This window comes from Podarcis melisellensis, assembly GCF_964234715.1.
Source record: "Podarcis melisellensis genome assembly, chromosome: 9".
Lineage (NCBI taxonomy): Eukaryota > Metazoa > Chordata > Lepidosauria > Squamata > Lacertidae > Podarcis > Podarcis melisellensis.
In genome coordinates this window covers 48,009,324-48,026,062 of record NC_138541.1, presented here as the reverse complement: position 1 = coordinate 48,026,062, position 16,739 = coordinate 48,009,324, and the positions used below count along the sequence as shown (strand labels likewise).

Sequence of the window (16,739 nt, the reverse complement as noted above, 5' to 3'; positions counted from 1 at the left end):
TGGTGGCCCACCGCAGCTGCAGGTAAATTGGGGTGGCAAATCTCTTCCTACATGGTCAGTGAACAGTGTCAGCACCTCTGTCAGCCACAGGGGTTGATGGGCCTCACCTGTGATTCAAATCAACCGATCACAGGCAAGATAATGGGTGGAATGTCTGGGGTGAACCTGATTGAAGCTGACCCTTGCCTAGCTTCTCTCACTTGGTAGCTCAGTCAGCAATGGATGTCTCACCCTTCCCCACCCCAAAGTTCGGCACTGCCTGAAGGTAGGTAGACACTGCGTGCTCCAAAACATTGCTATGGATTTATTCAGTTGCCATATTTGGGGCCAGGAAGGAATTTGCCTGCAAACAAATTGAGCCTCTCTGGAGGTTTTGCGTACTTCACAGCAACTGTCACAATGCTGGTGAAAAAGGCACAGGAGGTGGCCTGGAGCCCCAAAGCCCTTCATCAATCAAAGAATCAGGGTACCCTGGAGTCCAGGGGGAAAGGATTCTGTTCAAATGCCCAGATGTGGGTTAACAGACCATATAACTCTTCCAAATGGCATCACCCTGATTTGATGTACATCATAGGGTGATATTTAACCCAAGATCAACCCTGAAGGAATTATCAGCTAGCAAATGAGCTGGTTGGTTCAGGATACATACCCAATGCCTAAGCCTAAGCCTACTGACATCTGTAATCAATAAAGTTGTGACCATTTCAATCCCAAAATGTTGTTCTGTCTTTATGACTGCTTCCCACGTCCCAACCCTGAGAACCTCATTGCTCATTGCACCTGAGCCTGCTATATGTCTTGCTCGCCCAGACAGAGGGCAGAGAAGGGGGTGTGAGAGTATATATAAACTAGCCTCCAGTACAAAAGGCTACATCTATATATGTACATTTACATTGTGTTCTGCTCGCTTTTGCCACTGGCCTAAACACCACTGATATGTGGACCATGAAATGAGGCCTATAAGGGAATGTGATCCTCAAGCTGAAAAGATTTCCCCACCCTTGGTCTAAGTGCTCACCCACTCATGGTTTGGCAAATAACTATGTTTCGGGGGGGGGGCATAAACCAATATTTTTTCATGCAGTTTATCACACCCCCGCCCCACCCACCAAGAACACACACTCTCTTTATCATTGTGTCATTGTGGCCAGGTGCATAGCAAAAGCATTAGTCCACTTGTCTCCTAATTAAAGGAAGATGGTTCTTTGTCCAATACTAGCACATGAGTGGAGCAGTGCTTCTTTGAAGATGTTTACAATGTAGCAGAAGCTTTGAAATGTTCTGTACAAGTGTGTGTGTGACTATAAGAGAGGAGGGAAATTGCCCTACTAATTCTTTCTGCAAAGAGCCACTGTTTTCTTTGGTTTTGATTCAGTGCCTGCCAAACAACAAGATTGAAGAAAAGAACCTTTGTAATACGCTAGGAAAATACTAGTACCCCAATGAGCAGCGCTAACAGAGATGGCTAGAAAATAACAATACTTGTACAGTGAAATATATATTTGCAAATATACAGTTTGAAAGTTTGGGGAGATTGAATGATTTCATGCCACTGCCCTCTAAACTGAGTACTGTATTTTTTGCTCTATAAGACTCACTTTTTCCCTCCTAAAAAGTAAGGGGAAATGTGTGTGTATCTTATGGAGCGAATGCAGGCTGCGCAGCTATCCCAGAAGCCAGAACAGCAAGAGGGATTTCTGCTTTCACTGTGCAGTGATCCCTCTTGCTGTTCTGGCTTCTGAGATTCAGAATATTTTTTTTCTTGTTTTCCTCCTCCAAAAACTAGGTGCGTCTTGTGGTCCTTGCGGTGCAACTTATAGAGTGAAAAATACGGTATGCTAAGTATGCTTAGTTTAGAAATGCAATACTTGTAATATAATCCTAGTTCATTTTATTTTTAATATAATGTCAGGCACAGCAATCCAACACCCCCTTCCCAAATCTGCCACACTAGAGGAAGATTTAAGGAGACAGAGTGCTCCCTCTGACTAGCTCTGTTAAGTTGTTCTGGGCTTTGCTTCCAGATAGGCTCTGCTACTCTGACCAGCAGAGTATTGGTGGAAGCTACCAATAGTGGTATACCTACTGGAGAAATGGGCTGTTTCAGCAGGAGTGAGCAAGGATCCATTATGTCCTAAGGTAGTCCTGCAAGATCCAGGCCCATTCATTGTCCAGCCCTGAAGCTGACATAGCCAAAAACCTGATGCCACTGGTCCCATCTCTGGCATCAGGCATGACCCCTAAAGCTGGACCAGTGTTGGCTCTAAATTTTGGAGGACCCTCTCCCAATGAAGCCTGCCCCCTCTACTTCCTCAACACCTGTAGTTGCTCCTCCTCCTCCACTTCCTCATCACTGGTACCACTTGCATGCCTGCCAGACAAAGAGTCAAAATTAAACAGGCAGTGGCATCTGCTGGTCCTCCTTCTGGACCATAGCAAAAGGTTAGTGAACAAGCAGGTTGCAACAGTGAAGAGGAGGAGCTCTCTGGTGGGTTGTAGACCCTAGATAGATGCTCAGCCATGCTGACCCTTAATGCTAGCTCACACACTGAGGCACATGTCTGCAAGGGGAAATATATGCTTTAGATGCAACCAGGGTGTGTGGAAGTGCTGACCCACCAGAGGCAGTGGTCCCGCTTCACTTCTCTGTAATTGCAGAGCTCTTTCCTGCTATTGATACAGGGGCTATCTGTCTCATCATTGGCTCTGAAATCCTCAAAGATCTCACTATAAGCTCCTTCCCTTAATTCCTTTCCTGAACATTTCCTCACCCAGCTGATCTCTGCCTGCCCTATATTCTGGGCTGGTTTCCCTTTTAAGTTACTGTACACACACACACACACACACACACACACACACACGAATGATTATTAGTGCAATAGAATACCTAAACCTGGTAACTTAGAAGTAATTCCCACTGATGTCAATGGGATTTTCCTCTATCTTCAGGGTGGTACCCTTTATGTGCCATCATAAACTTAAGACCCATTTGATAGTGCATGGCTATGCAGTAGGTCTTCTGAGTTTAGTGAGACTAAAGCAACATGGCTTGCTTTATCTGGATTGCATTCAAAATATTTTTTATAGCTAGGAATTATGTTTCTGGCTCCTCAATAGCCAAAGAAATCTCCAGTTCTATTGGTGTAATGAATAGAGTGGTGGTTTGATTTTGGGATTTTTGGCACCGGATATTTTTGTAAATAATAATGATAAAACATTTAATATGGCCTCTACGCTTAATGGGAATGCAAAATGCAACGTCTTGGCTGTTTTCTAATCTGCATTAGAGAAATGCCAAACTGTCAACAGCTCCTGAGCAATATGAATGCTGCAGTTCTTCACACCCCTTTGAGTTCATATCAATCATTTGAAAATAACCACTTTTTTCAGAATGAGCTGTCACTATTAATTTGAATAGTAGCTGTTCAATTGGAATTCATCCAATTTTTCTGCAGACCATTTGGTTTCTCATACCACAAACAAAACGACATGCAAAGCAGATTCCCCTGATCCCTTTACTCTTCACCAGAATGACAAGGTTGTCCCCAAAATTTTGGATTTGCATATTCTCTTGGTTTATTTGAAAGGGCATTTTAGTACTTTATTAAATTAGGATCCTATTATATAATAATGTTCCACATGTCTACAAGCCTCTGTGCTCCAACTGAGTTGCTTCACTGATGTGGGCGCAATATAGTATTACTGAAAAGTGGAAATGGAGGGCAAGATAATAGGTTGTACCTTGTAATAGGGTAAGCTTTTACAGATGAATACCCTCAAATGCACCTACTCCCAAGGAACTGCAAAAGGGAAAAACCCTCCCAAGGAGCCTTTAGTACTTTTATGGCATCACCAGCCAATGTACAGACTCCATCCCTCTCTTCACAGTTATTTCCATTATTTGAGTACAAACTACAGTGGTACCTCGGGTTACAGACACCTCAGGTTACAGACTCCACTAACCCAGAAATAGTACCTCCGGTTAAGAACTTTGCTTTAGGATGAGAACAGAAATTGTGCTCCGGCGGCATGGCAGCAGCAGGAAGCCCCATTAGCTGAAGTGGTGCTTCAGGTTAAGAACAGTTTCAGGTTAAGAACGGACCTCCAGAACGAATTAAGTACTTAACCTGAGGTACCACTGTACTAGAGAAGATGTATTTTCCATAATAGTAAAGTCTATATTTTTCAAATATTTGATACCTAAGCTAAGTGTAAGGGCAGGCCCAGTGCTATTTTCCTAGAAAAACAGGTGCCGGAACTCACCCTTGTTCCCTTAGAATGGCAATGCCACCCACCTGAGAGGTGCTGGAACTGAGTTCCAGTAAGTTCCAGCTGAAAGAAAGCCCTGAGCAGACCTCAGTCCAATGCAAGTTTCAGCTTTCAGTTCGGTTTTAAAAACAGTTAACAACTAGCTCACTTTTCAAGACTAAAGCATAAACTACAACTTCAAACTAGAAGGCAATTTACATTTTTTAAATTTAAAAATAGAGTTCAAGCTTGGTGTAGGCTGCACTTCATAACCTACAACCAAGCCTGCACCAAACATGAATGGAGGTTTTTTTTTAAAATAAGTGTAATTTAAATTTCAGTTTTAAAGTTATAGCTTACACATCAGTTTTGAAAAGTGAAATAGTTTTTTAAACTAGGAACTATCTTTTAAATATGATAGCCCACAATACATGTGAAAAGTTCAGTTTTTTGTTCAGTTTCAAAATCAGATAAAAACTAGTTCAGTTTTAATACTTTCAAATGGAGTCAGACCTTTGTATTGTCTAAGGGGCTTCAACTACTTACATCCTCACCTAGATTCCCACAAGACCAGACCCATTTCCCCTCCCCTTACAATAATCTCCATTCCCAGTGGTCTCAGCTGACCTACGCCTACCTTTCAAATTTCAGCCAACTGGTATTGGGTGCTCTTGATTTGACTGGTCATCGCAGCAGTGGGCATAAGGTAGTCAAGGGTGTACATTTAGGACAAACCTGCGAACAAGTCCACTCTACAAGCAACATGGACATCCCAGCAATAAAGTTCAAGGTAACCAGTGACTTTTGCAAGGCTATCCAGACAGGGGTAGCCTAACTTATGGTGCCTATGCTGTGGCAACCTTTAGACTAGATTAGATTACTGTGATACACAGAGCTGTTGTTGAAGACATTTTGGAAACTGCAGCTGGTGCCAAATTCAGTGGCCCGGTTGTTGGAGCAAGGTGGTCTGAACACATAACACCAATCCTGGCATGACCAACTGGTTTCTGAACCTGATTCAAAGTGTTGGTTTTGACCTATAAAGCCTTATGCAGCTCAGGAACCCAATATCTCTCCCCACATGAACCAAGTTTAATCCTGCACTCATTTTCTGAGGTCCTTCTGCATGTGCCTTCTTTGAGGGAGATTGCAACATGAGAATGGGGCTTCTTTGTGGTGGCCCCACTGTTTAAGGAATACTTAATATGATCTTTTCTGATCTTTCCAATGTGGTGGGGTTGAGTTGGATCTTTCTGTCTTTCTGTCTCTCTCTCCTTCTTATTGGTGTGGTTTCGGTTGCTAAATTTTTGCTATTTTTTTTTGTAAGTCTCTTTGACTAAAAGTTACTAATACAAACAAAAACAAATGAGCAGACAAACAAAAATGATGATGGAGAAACTCACTAGCTTTGTTTGGCATCAGAAATACAGTCACATACCCAAATCTGATTTATCAGATAGTACTGCCACATCAAAATATTTACTGCATAGTCCATGTCTGACTAGGATTTCTATAGGAAGCAGAAACCACCCCCAATCAGAGCAATCAAAAGAAGTGACTCTGAAGCAGTGATAGGAAGAGAAAACAATGGTGTTGAGCAGAACTGAACAGGGTTGAAAAATAGGCTGAATGACAAAATGGAAAACATTCATTGCTATCCTGGTATTTTGCATGTTTTGTGCTTTGAGAGCAAATGTCAAGGTTTGCTTTATAAATATGTATCTCAAATTAATTTCAAAATATGAACTGACATAAACAGATGCAGCAGCTCACTGATGAAAAATTCCAGACATATTGAAACAGAATTATCTAGATGTATTGGTGGGTAGCACTTCACTAGACTACAATATAGTAAGGTATAATTTTTGAAGAGTAAAGTTCAAGGAAGATGAGAGTTGCAGCTGGAGATTTCAAATGCTTTATTTTTTTCTCCCAATTGAAGTTAAGATTCTTCATGTTTATACAAAAAAGCAGCAAGACTTTGAGTGTTTGTGATGTTGATGTTATATAGACTTATCAGTCTTTAAAGGAAGTAATCTTTGTAGAAAATAGTAGCGTCATATTATCCATTTCAGTAGACATGGCAATAATGATTGAACCTGACACCTGAAGGTACAAACTGCATTTCAGCTATTAGATTTGATTTGTATATTATCCATTATTGATATAATGTTCCATCTTTGAGATCGTTGATTTGAAATTTAGGAAGCATTATGAAATTTATTGTTGTCAAGAGATTCCAACAACTAATAGAAAACAACTTAGTCAATTAAAAAAAAATGCAGCTTTATTGCTTTGCCAAATGAAAATTCCTGTAACTGCTTTTAAGACTGCACCATATTATCAAATGGAATATGATCTTATGAAATAGGCTGTCCAACCCACATCTCAGTCATCCTAAACTTGCATATAAGCTGACTTACAGCATTAGGTTGACATCAGGCTAAGTCACACTGAGAGCCATTATAATTAATGGACCTGTTGATTTTTATGAATGGACTCTGAATATTATTGACATTGGATACCACCTTTCGCCATATATTTATTCATTTTATTTATTATAGATCTGTGCCAGTCAAAAATTTAAGATCTCTGGGCAGATTACGACTGTATACTTTAGAGCATTGCACTGCAGATAAAATGGGACCACATGAATGGCATTGTCTTCCCTGCTCTTCCACATGCAGCTGCTGGGTGACCTTGGGCTAGTCACACTTCTCTGAAATCTCTAAGCCTCACTCACTTCACAGAGTGTTTGTTGTGGTGGAGGAAGGCAAAGGAGATTGTTAGCCACTTAGGGTAGTGATAAAGCACGATATCAAATCCAAACTACTACTACTACTCCTCCTCCTCCTCCTCCTCCTCCTCCTCCTCCTCCTCCTTCTCTTCTGTGGCTTTGCTCTGTCTTGCGTTCCACTTCTGCTGAACTTTGGTTTAACAAGGAGAATTTCTGCAGTGAACTGGAGCACGAGCAGTTTGCTATCATTTCCATTCCTATTTCAATTTGGATCTCATCTTCTCCTCCCCACATACTATCTATGTACATTTATGTGCATTGATCAAACACTGAATATGTGCACCCACCCTAATTTGAAGTGTGATTGTGGGTATGGTTGCACAGTATCAATATCCCTTTTCTTTGCTGTTTCCTTGAAACCAGTGCCCCTGTCCATGGTACCAACCATAAACAATCATAGTACAATCATATCTATAGTTTTATGTAAGTTGCTTTTTTATTCTTTTACAAGTGTTTATCAGCACTCATATGTACATTGGTAAAACACACACACACACAAACAAAATCTTTATGGATCATATTGAAAGAAAAAAGCATATATATATATATATATATATATATATATGCTTTCGTAGATTTTCACGGGTACAGGAATGCAGGTTTTGGTGTCCTCGGGTGTCTTCCCGTGTAAAAGTTGGGGTGTCTAGGCGACGTTTCGACGAGGTCTCACTCGTCATCTTCAGGCTGGTGCTTTCGGCTTCTTGTTACTGGAACAGAGCAGGATCTCAGTGTTTGAGTTCCTATAAATACTGTTGAGGGGGTGTGGTGTATAGCCTCCAATGTTCTGGGCAGAGAGGAAGTTCCCAGGCTAGTGTGCCTTTTCTTCTTTTGTTCCTTAATTACTTGAGGGATATCTTGAGTGATTTCTTGAGTGATATCCTGAGTACCACTTAGGTGGGTCATTAGGTGTGGATTAGTTGCTAAAGTCTTTGTGTCTTGACCTCTTGAACTTTGTGAAGAGTTTTTCTGAGAAGATGGCTGTACTGCACTTAGTTGTGCTCTGGCTTGGCTTCGTGTATAGGGGCGAGCTGTGGTTTTGTGGCCTGTGTCAGCCAGATCTGTGTAGGGATTGCAGGGGGGTGCAGCATCCGGAGGTGCTACCATGGTTTGGCTACTGGATGGTGTCTGTAATTTATCTGTGGAGAGGGTCTGGGTTTGGGTCTGGTGTGGTTGATTGGTGATGGCGTTCTGTGTGCCTCTGGATCTGGTGTCAGTTTTTGTGGGGAGGGCTAATTTCCAGATGTGCTGCACCCCCCCTGCAATCCCTACACAGATCTGGCTGACACAGGCCACAAAACCACAGCTCGCCCCTATACACGAAGCCAAGCCAGAGCACAACTAAGTGCAGTACAGCCATCTTCTCAGAAAAACTCTTCACAAAGTTCAAGAGGTCAAGACACAAAGACTTTAGCAACTAATCCACACCTAATGACCCACCTAAGTGGTACTCAGGATATCACTCAAGAAATCACTCAAGATATCCCTCAAGTAATTAAGGAACAAAAGAAGAAAAGGCACACTAGCCTGGGAACTTCCTCTCTGCCCAGAACATTGGAGGCTATACACCACACCCCCTCAACAGTATTTATAGGAACTCAAACACTGAGATCCTGCTCTGTTCCAGTAACAAGAAGCCGAAAGCACCAGCCTGAAGATGACGAGTGAGACCTCGTCGAAACGTCGCCTAGACACCCCAACTTTTACACGGGAAGACACCCGAGGACACCAAAACCTGCATATATATATATATATATATATATATATATATATATATATATTACATTACAAAACTGCACCAGTAATTGGGGAACTTTAAAACAGCATATAGTTCTGGGATTCAAACAGCTGGATTGAACTAATCTTGCTTGCTCTCTCTGTGTCTCCCCCCCCAACACCTCAACCACATGTGCTGAATGGTTCTAAGACCAAGCCATCAGTTACAAGTATATGCACTGTATGATCAAATGCTTGAAATTAATTATATGTTATCTGTTTTAAGTCTCAATGGATTTTGCTTAAATACAGAAATACTAGGAAGGGAGAAATACTACTTCATTGAAAAGAAAGAAAACATCAGTGGACCACTTATGTCAGTTTATGTCATGCTTTGTTACACAGTTTAGCTTCAATTAATCCCCTTCTAAATCTCAGCAGTGAAGCAAATTCTTGGCGGACACATATATTAACTCCTTAGATGTAATGAACTTGGATCATGTAATGAATTTGATTTTGGGCACTGTGGCATAAACTACGGTTGCCCCCTGCCCCCCCCAGTCGATTCCTAACAGGAGATGGGCTGGACTCCATAAAAACTGGGAAGATCATCTTTGGTAAGTCTCAGAAGCCTGGTCAAGAGAGATTAGTATTAGTATGAGTATTATTGACCAATGGATGAGTCGGTTTATATTAAAGTTCTTTTGTTAAGAATTGTGGACCAAGCCATACAAGGCTGTACAGATTAAAACCAATACTTTGAAACCACCAGTGCTGCTATGCTAAAACAGGAGTTATATGATCAGATCACCATCTTCCCAACAGCAATCTGGCTACTGCCTTTTTCTCCAGCTGCTGTTTCTAAACAATCTTCAAAGGCAGCCCCACATACAGCACATAGATTATTGAAGTTCCCTCTATTACCTGTGTCCAGATAAAGCACAGCTGGATAGATAAAGACAAAGTGGGTAGAAGGCACTGCTGTGTGCCATTGAGACCACATGTGCCTCAAGTGATAGTGGTGGATGCAAGAGAACCTGTGGACTGCATAGGGGTTGCATGGCAATGGCTTGCCATGTTGCTTTTTAGTGGAATCTTCTCTACTAAAGTACACAATTGTTAGCTCTATCAGATACAATGGACAAAAAAAATATACAAGCGTCTTCATAGAACACTGTATTATATGTCTGTCTTACTAGTGAATAAACCTTATCTCATATTTTCTTATCTAAAACCATCACTGGAGTATGGCTTTATTTGTCAGTCTTGCTGAGGATGCTCATAAGAATGTCTGATCTGCCTGTAAAACCTGCCATATTCATGCTGTTTAGAATCTCTCCCAAATTCTACCCTTGAATATCCAAATGTTCTCCATGCTACTAAATGCATACCAAACTTGTGCACTAAAGTAAGAGTGTCTCATTTTTTCTTCTGTGTTTGCCAGCTTGAGTACCAAGTCAGTGTGTGCTCCCCACATTCTATAGTTATTGACTGCCTGGCAATAGCAGAGATGAGGAACCTTACATTTTGGGAACAATGTGGCCTGTCTCTTTAAGAGAAATGCTTGGCCTGTTGCAGGAACTCCCTTCCCCTCCCTGTGTGTGGTTTCCTCTATAGCTCAGTGAGAACTAGGTAGAACCTTATTCATGCCTGTATAGCAAGCCCTAGATGCTTTGCTTAATTGTTGATCTGCTGTTCACAAATAATGCAATCCAAATTTTCTGGACTCCTGCTGTTCCCTTGGATTAGCTCAGACCTGTTGCAAGGTTACTTCATACAGTGAGTACCCTTCTCAAACCCACAGAATTCTCCACAGTCCACATCTACTGCTCAGACCACAAGCCCTTTCTTTTCCTAGGCTACACCTTTTATTGGCCTTGGCATGCTCTGTTTTTGCACACTATGACCCCCTTTTCAAGGATAGAAATGTGTCCTTGAACTCTGACAATGCTTCTTGTTTGCCTGGACGAGGGATAGAGGGTAGAAGCTTGCCTACTGCACAAGGGAAAATTCACATTTGTTGCTCTGCTCACTTTTGCCTCTGGACCTGCTCACCCATGGGCATGTAGCTCCTAGAAGGTATTGTGGCCTTCATACTGAAAAAGGTTCTGGCCATCTGTCATGGATGCTTTAGTTGAGATGCCTGCATTGCAGGGTGTTGCGCTGGATGAAGCTCAGGGTCCCTTCCAACTCTATGATTCTATGATCTCTCAGCTATAGAAACACAGAAAATCCACCTTTTAGAGGATGACATAGAAATCCAATTACTCTACTGTGTAATTTAGTGTATACCAGAGGATGACCCTTCTGACCAGACTCTTATGTTTACTGCAGAGTTCTCTTGGCAACCAGTGGTAAAGTTTAGTATGATATCGCTGGAAAATAATCGAACCTATTATGCTACTATCCTCGCATCACTTTCTTGAAACAGTTCAGTTGAAGTCAATACAGCTATTCCGGAAACAGCAATTTGAAAACTGTAGTCCTTGGTTCTTTCATTTACATTTGTGCTAAAACAAAACACACAACCAAAACCCATGGTAAACTGTAGGGTTTATTACTGCTTTTTTATTTTTAGAAGGAAAGGACATGTCTCTGTTTTACAAGACAGAAAATGAACACCCTGGAGGTTGTTTTAACAACTTTCTGTAGAGACAAAGCTTAAAGATGAGCAGGAGTTTGATTTTGACTAGGGTACTCAGCAATTGAAAGCTGTCTCATACAAAGGAGTTGTCATTTTTTAAAAAAAAAAATCTCATAAATATTCATAACCCCACATAAAAATAGAAAGCAAACATGGGGGTACTCTCTTATCCATGTTCAGGGTTGTCTCCTTTTCTGGACAGTTTATATTCTTCATAATAAATAACCAATGGACTGTGCAGATATCAACATTGTCCCTAAAGTAACATTTCTCTTTGAAGGGCTGAAACCAAAAGGCATCTCTAGGGCATCATAAATCTTAGTTTTCATTTGGAACGCAGGAGACATCAAGACTATAAAACAACATTTCTGCCTCAGAGAAGACCAATTTTAAATATAGAATAGGATTTTTTTGACAGTAAAGAAATGAGCAGATGAGAAGAGGAACTCTTCAATTCACCAAGGTTTTCAACAAAGAGAATACCTGCTAATCTGAGCCCAGGGGAGTGTATGCAGTAGCAATGACCAAGCTGAAATCTTCCAGAAAGATTAATTCATTTTGGTTTCAGGCATATGTGTGATAGATATATTACAGATAGAAAATATATAACATTAACATTCCATATTTCAAAATCAAATAAGAAACACATCCTGCACGAACTGCTGAAAGTATCAATTTCAGAAGTCACACGTCAAATTGCTTTTTGCTTTTTACACACAAAAGCATCCAAACATTTAAATAAGGTTAAATAAGTTGATGGAATTGGGTCATATTAGATAGTATAATTGCAGACAGCATCTTGGAACTTTTAAAAGCCATTACAGCATAGCAGGGGTCTGAAACATCCAATTCTATGAAAGGCTTTTTGAACAAATTCACTTTTTAAAGCTCACAGAAAGTCAAGAGAAACAGGATAAATAAATACCCAAATTCTTCTGATCTCACATCCCCATTGTACTGTAGTTTGTTTTGTGGAGAACCCCCTGGGTTTCTACCAGACACTAGTGGACAAACTTCAAACCATCAAAGAAAAAGCTAGCAAAAATCCCCTTTATAAGATAAGAAATATGCTTATATTTGTTTAAAGTGTAAGGATATGACTTATGTCAGCTAGGGGAATACTTCTAATAACACAGCAAAAGAAAGGGAATAGACTAGTCTTTTTTTCTGTGAACTACAATCATTTAAACCATCATATATTAGCCTGGATGAACACTGCGTATCCCCCCACTTCACACAATTGGACCAGTGCTTCAGAATAAAACAAAACTGGAATCTTGGTAAAATGGGAAGATTTTCCCCTGCCCCGCTAAGTGTAAAAACTCATTGACAGGACACTGAGCATACCCTCTATCCAAAACCAGCTCAGGAGATGAGGCCTTCCACTAGCTAACTCACATTTTGCTAATATTGAATTATTTATTTCGATTGATACAAGTATCAACAGTTGCAAAGAGGCTCATAAAAATGGTTTCAGCCTCTGCAAAAGTGTGCTATTGATTCTAAATTTTAAAAACTACGGGGAGCCAATGAAAGGGCAGAAAGTCTGAATTTAGCTTACAGACAATATTGAAATAGTAAAGTTCAAATATTTAAAAGGAAACAAACAGAGCATTAAAATGAGATATCAGCACTGAAAGAGATTCCCGCTGTGCTGATGCCCTTGAATCTAGACAAATGACTGTGGGTGAGCTGGATGCTGGGAGTTAATTTCCTCTTAGAAATATTACAAGGTTTTGGAGATCACAAGTTTGCAAATGAAAATGCAACATAAAAAGAAAGGAAGAAAACATTATTCAGCATTGGCAAGTAAGACAAAATGTTCAGGAATACTGCAGAATACTAAAAAGAAGAGGATGCAAAAGTAATATATGCAGATTCCCAACTCTAGTGTTACAATCTCGGATGGAAGGTTACCTATATAATCTGCAGGGTGTCTGTAAAAACTGAGCAGCAGCTGAATGGGAAATGGCTTGAGAGCGTTTGGGAAAATCTTGGCAAGAAAAAACAAACTAACAAACCAAGAGGTTAAAATGCTAAACTGGCTATAAAACTGCCATATACTATTCAACAGGGGAGTAGTTTTGTTTGTTGCATTTATTTTCTGCTATTGAGCAACAGTTGCTGGAGGATTAGATGTTTCAAGGAGCCTGAAAGATCCTTTTTTTTTAAAAAAAGAAAAAAATAATTGTAACAAGTTTTTTGGCATCTTGAAGATGAGCATATATATGTATTTAATGATGGTCTATAAGCTTTGTTGGACTTGACCCCACTTCAACTGTTATCTTCAGCTGGTGTGTGTGTGTGTGTGTGTGTGTGTGTATACACATTGGTCTAGTGAAAAATATAAACAGTTAAATAGCAGCGAAATGATACAATTAAAGCTTAAATATATGCAAAAGACATATAGTGACCATTCATGGCAGGAGTAATTGAAGTTAATTGACATCTTTAGGTGGACAGGGATAGGTACAGCTAACCTGAGTAGGACTGAACTGTCTACTCATCAGCTGGTGAGCAAAGGGTTCAATCCTGCTGGGGTCTGCTTTGGCAGAGTATTCCCCACTGGAGAACTTGTTGCTGTTAAGTTAGGGTGCCTCCAGACTGTTGCCATTTGGGGGTGAGATTCATTCTCATATTGGAAAATTCAGGTTGCATGATTGTCAGGTTGCACAATTGTAGGTAACTGGAAGGTCTTCCACATCAAACCCACTTCCCCAATGGTTGGACCTCTCTTTTTTTGGCAAAAATGATGGGGAACTGCACTGGAAAGTGAGAGATAACGCTTGCTTTGATGCAACTTTGTCTAACCTACCCAAAAATACATCAGGATGAATTCTCATTAAGTACTGTAGACAAGGTCCTCTAGTCTGCCTGCAAAGAAATCAGGATGAAGGCTCAATAAACAGTTCTTCTGGCGCTGTCCTTGGCTAAAAAATGACAAAAAAACAAAAACTATTTTACACTACTTTCCATTGGTTCTGGTTAGTGTTCTTATGGTGTAATCAGATCCATGTGGCCTCAGAAGTGTGGTCCACTTAGTTAAATGGACCTTACTCTAGGCAAATGATTGCAGCCTTAAGTTTCTTAGTAGCAAATCTAATATTTTTAAGTAGCACATGCTTTTATAAAGTCAATTAAAAATATTCCAGTTAAACGGGAAAATACTTCGAAATTACTGCTCTAGGTTGGGATGAGTGAACCAGTCCATTGTAGTCCATGTCACTTTGGCAGACTCATAAGTCTGTTCTGTTCCATTTCCACCTAAATCTTTTTTAAGCAAGAAAGAAATGTGCATTTTTGCATTGAAATATGCATATTTTAAAACTTGTTTTATCTCAAAATGCACAGTTTTAATATATTTTGATACTATTTTGATCCTGCAAGATGACATTCAGAAAGTGCAAAATCAAGTAGTTTTGATCTGTGCACGAGATTAGAAGGTGCAGAATAAGTGAATTGATTTTTGAAATTCACACAATGATTGAATTTTTCAAATATCCACTATTTTCCAAATAGGGCAAAATTTTGTGATAAGCAGGGTTGGGTTGCATTGTAGAAGTCACCTGTGGTAGCTGAAAGTGAGAGGCAAGGTGGTAGGAATTCTGTGCAGTGTGGATGCAGTGGCAGAGCCAATCCAATGCTCCCACCACTGTATTCCCACCATGCTGACCTTCCTGTCCCCTCATGCCTGTATTGGTTACTGCTACTGACCTGCTACTGGAGGGAGGAAGTTTCTTCTGGTTAACATACCAATCTGCTAATAACCACACTTTATGATCCCACAAAGTGATGCTAGGCATTGTGGGAAGTCTAAAAGATGGCCATATTCGGCTGCTGAGCAGTGCTCAAAGTGCTGAGCGGGGGGGGGAACCCTCAAGGGGGCTTTAGGGCCACTAGCCATGAGTTTTGCCAGGGTGCTGAAACCCTGGCAGCTGTCCAGGGTTGCCAGGTATTGATGGCGGCTGTGGATTTTACCCTGGTGAAACAACAGCTATTTGACATTTGCAGTGTCTCTCCTATGCATTGAATACAACCACCAGATTGGGGTACAAATTATAGAAATGTCAACTTAGAAAAACTAATGAAAATTGACGATGCTTCAGTAGCCCAATCCACGGATTTTAGCCATGTTCCAAATTTATTAGATACATTTGTTTACCTTACAATAAACGATTAATAAATACTATCATGTGGAATTTACCTTAATAAATTACCTAAAAAAAAAAGGCGCTTTCAAGCAATGACTGATTTCTCACAACCTTATCAATACTTTAATTAAATAAATACTACAACGAGATTTAACAGCTGTAAATGTATTCCCCAGGGATATGTGTTTATTTTGTGCTCTGTCGTTCTTTTTTTTCCCCAAGAAAACTTGGCTTAGATTGAAAATATGTTTCATTTAAAAAGATTTTGTGAAGTTAATATAATTATATGGAAGTTTTAGAAACCAGTAATTTTAATTACTGTGTATGAGAGATGTGTGAACAGCCTTGAAAATTGCAGCCTTATATACTCTTTAGTGTAGTAATTGGTTTTGGTTTTGATTTTTTTTTTTTTTACATTTTACTTTCATTTAAAAATGTGTATTTCCAAGTCTACAATTACCTAATTACACAGACTTGAATCAATAGCAATTTCTTGGCTTTAAAAAGGATAAGATTCAAAGATTCTAGCTTCGAAAATGATATATTTATTTAGTTATCTTATACCTAGAGGTTTTACTGCAACTTCAGGAAATTGTCTATATTTTAAATGGCTGAACACAGCTGATTCATTGGATTATTACTATTTTCTTTTGTATTTTTGTACAGTCATACCTCATGTTACATCCGCTTCATGTTACGTTTTTTCAGGTTGCGTCCCGCGGAGACCCAGAAGTACCAGAAAGGGTTATTTCTGGGTTTTGTCACTTGCACATGCGCAGTAGCACTAAATCACACTTCGCGCATGTGCACAAGTGCCAAATTGCGCCACACACATGCGCAGATATGGTGCTTCAGGTTGCTGGCTTTTCACATTGCGAACAGGACTCTGGAACGGATCTTGTTTGTAACCAGAGGTACCACTGTACAATGGGATTTGCTCACTTAGTACCTACCTACCTCTGATTTAATTAGGCAGAAAAACTAAATTGGCTTTCAGTGTGAAAATCATGCTAAGGACTTGGGATTGTTATCTTCATTATTAATTTGCATTGCAGATAGCACAAAGCCCAGACAAAGGCCACATTGCATGTGAGAAGAATCGCATTGTCTATGCTCACCTGGGAGCATCAGCACTGGGAGTCATTCAAAATGAGGTAATGGGCAGCCTGTGGTTAGAATGTTCTCA

The 16,739-nt window shown here is 40.1% G+C and overlaps 1 long non-coding RNA gene across 1 annotated transcript in view; it reads left to right on the top strand.

Moving 5' to 3' along the window:
- The first annotated feature begins 1,813 nt into the window (after positions 1–1,813).
- The window catches only part of LOC309378289, a 599,747-nt gene continuing 584,821 nt past the window's right edge, over positions 1,814–16,739 (top strand). The window contains exon 1 of the long non-coding RNA XR_014172000.1: positions 1,814–1,833. This is a non-coding gene — a long non-coding RNA (uncharacterized lncRNA). The remainder of the gene's footprint in view (positions 1,834–16,739) is intronic.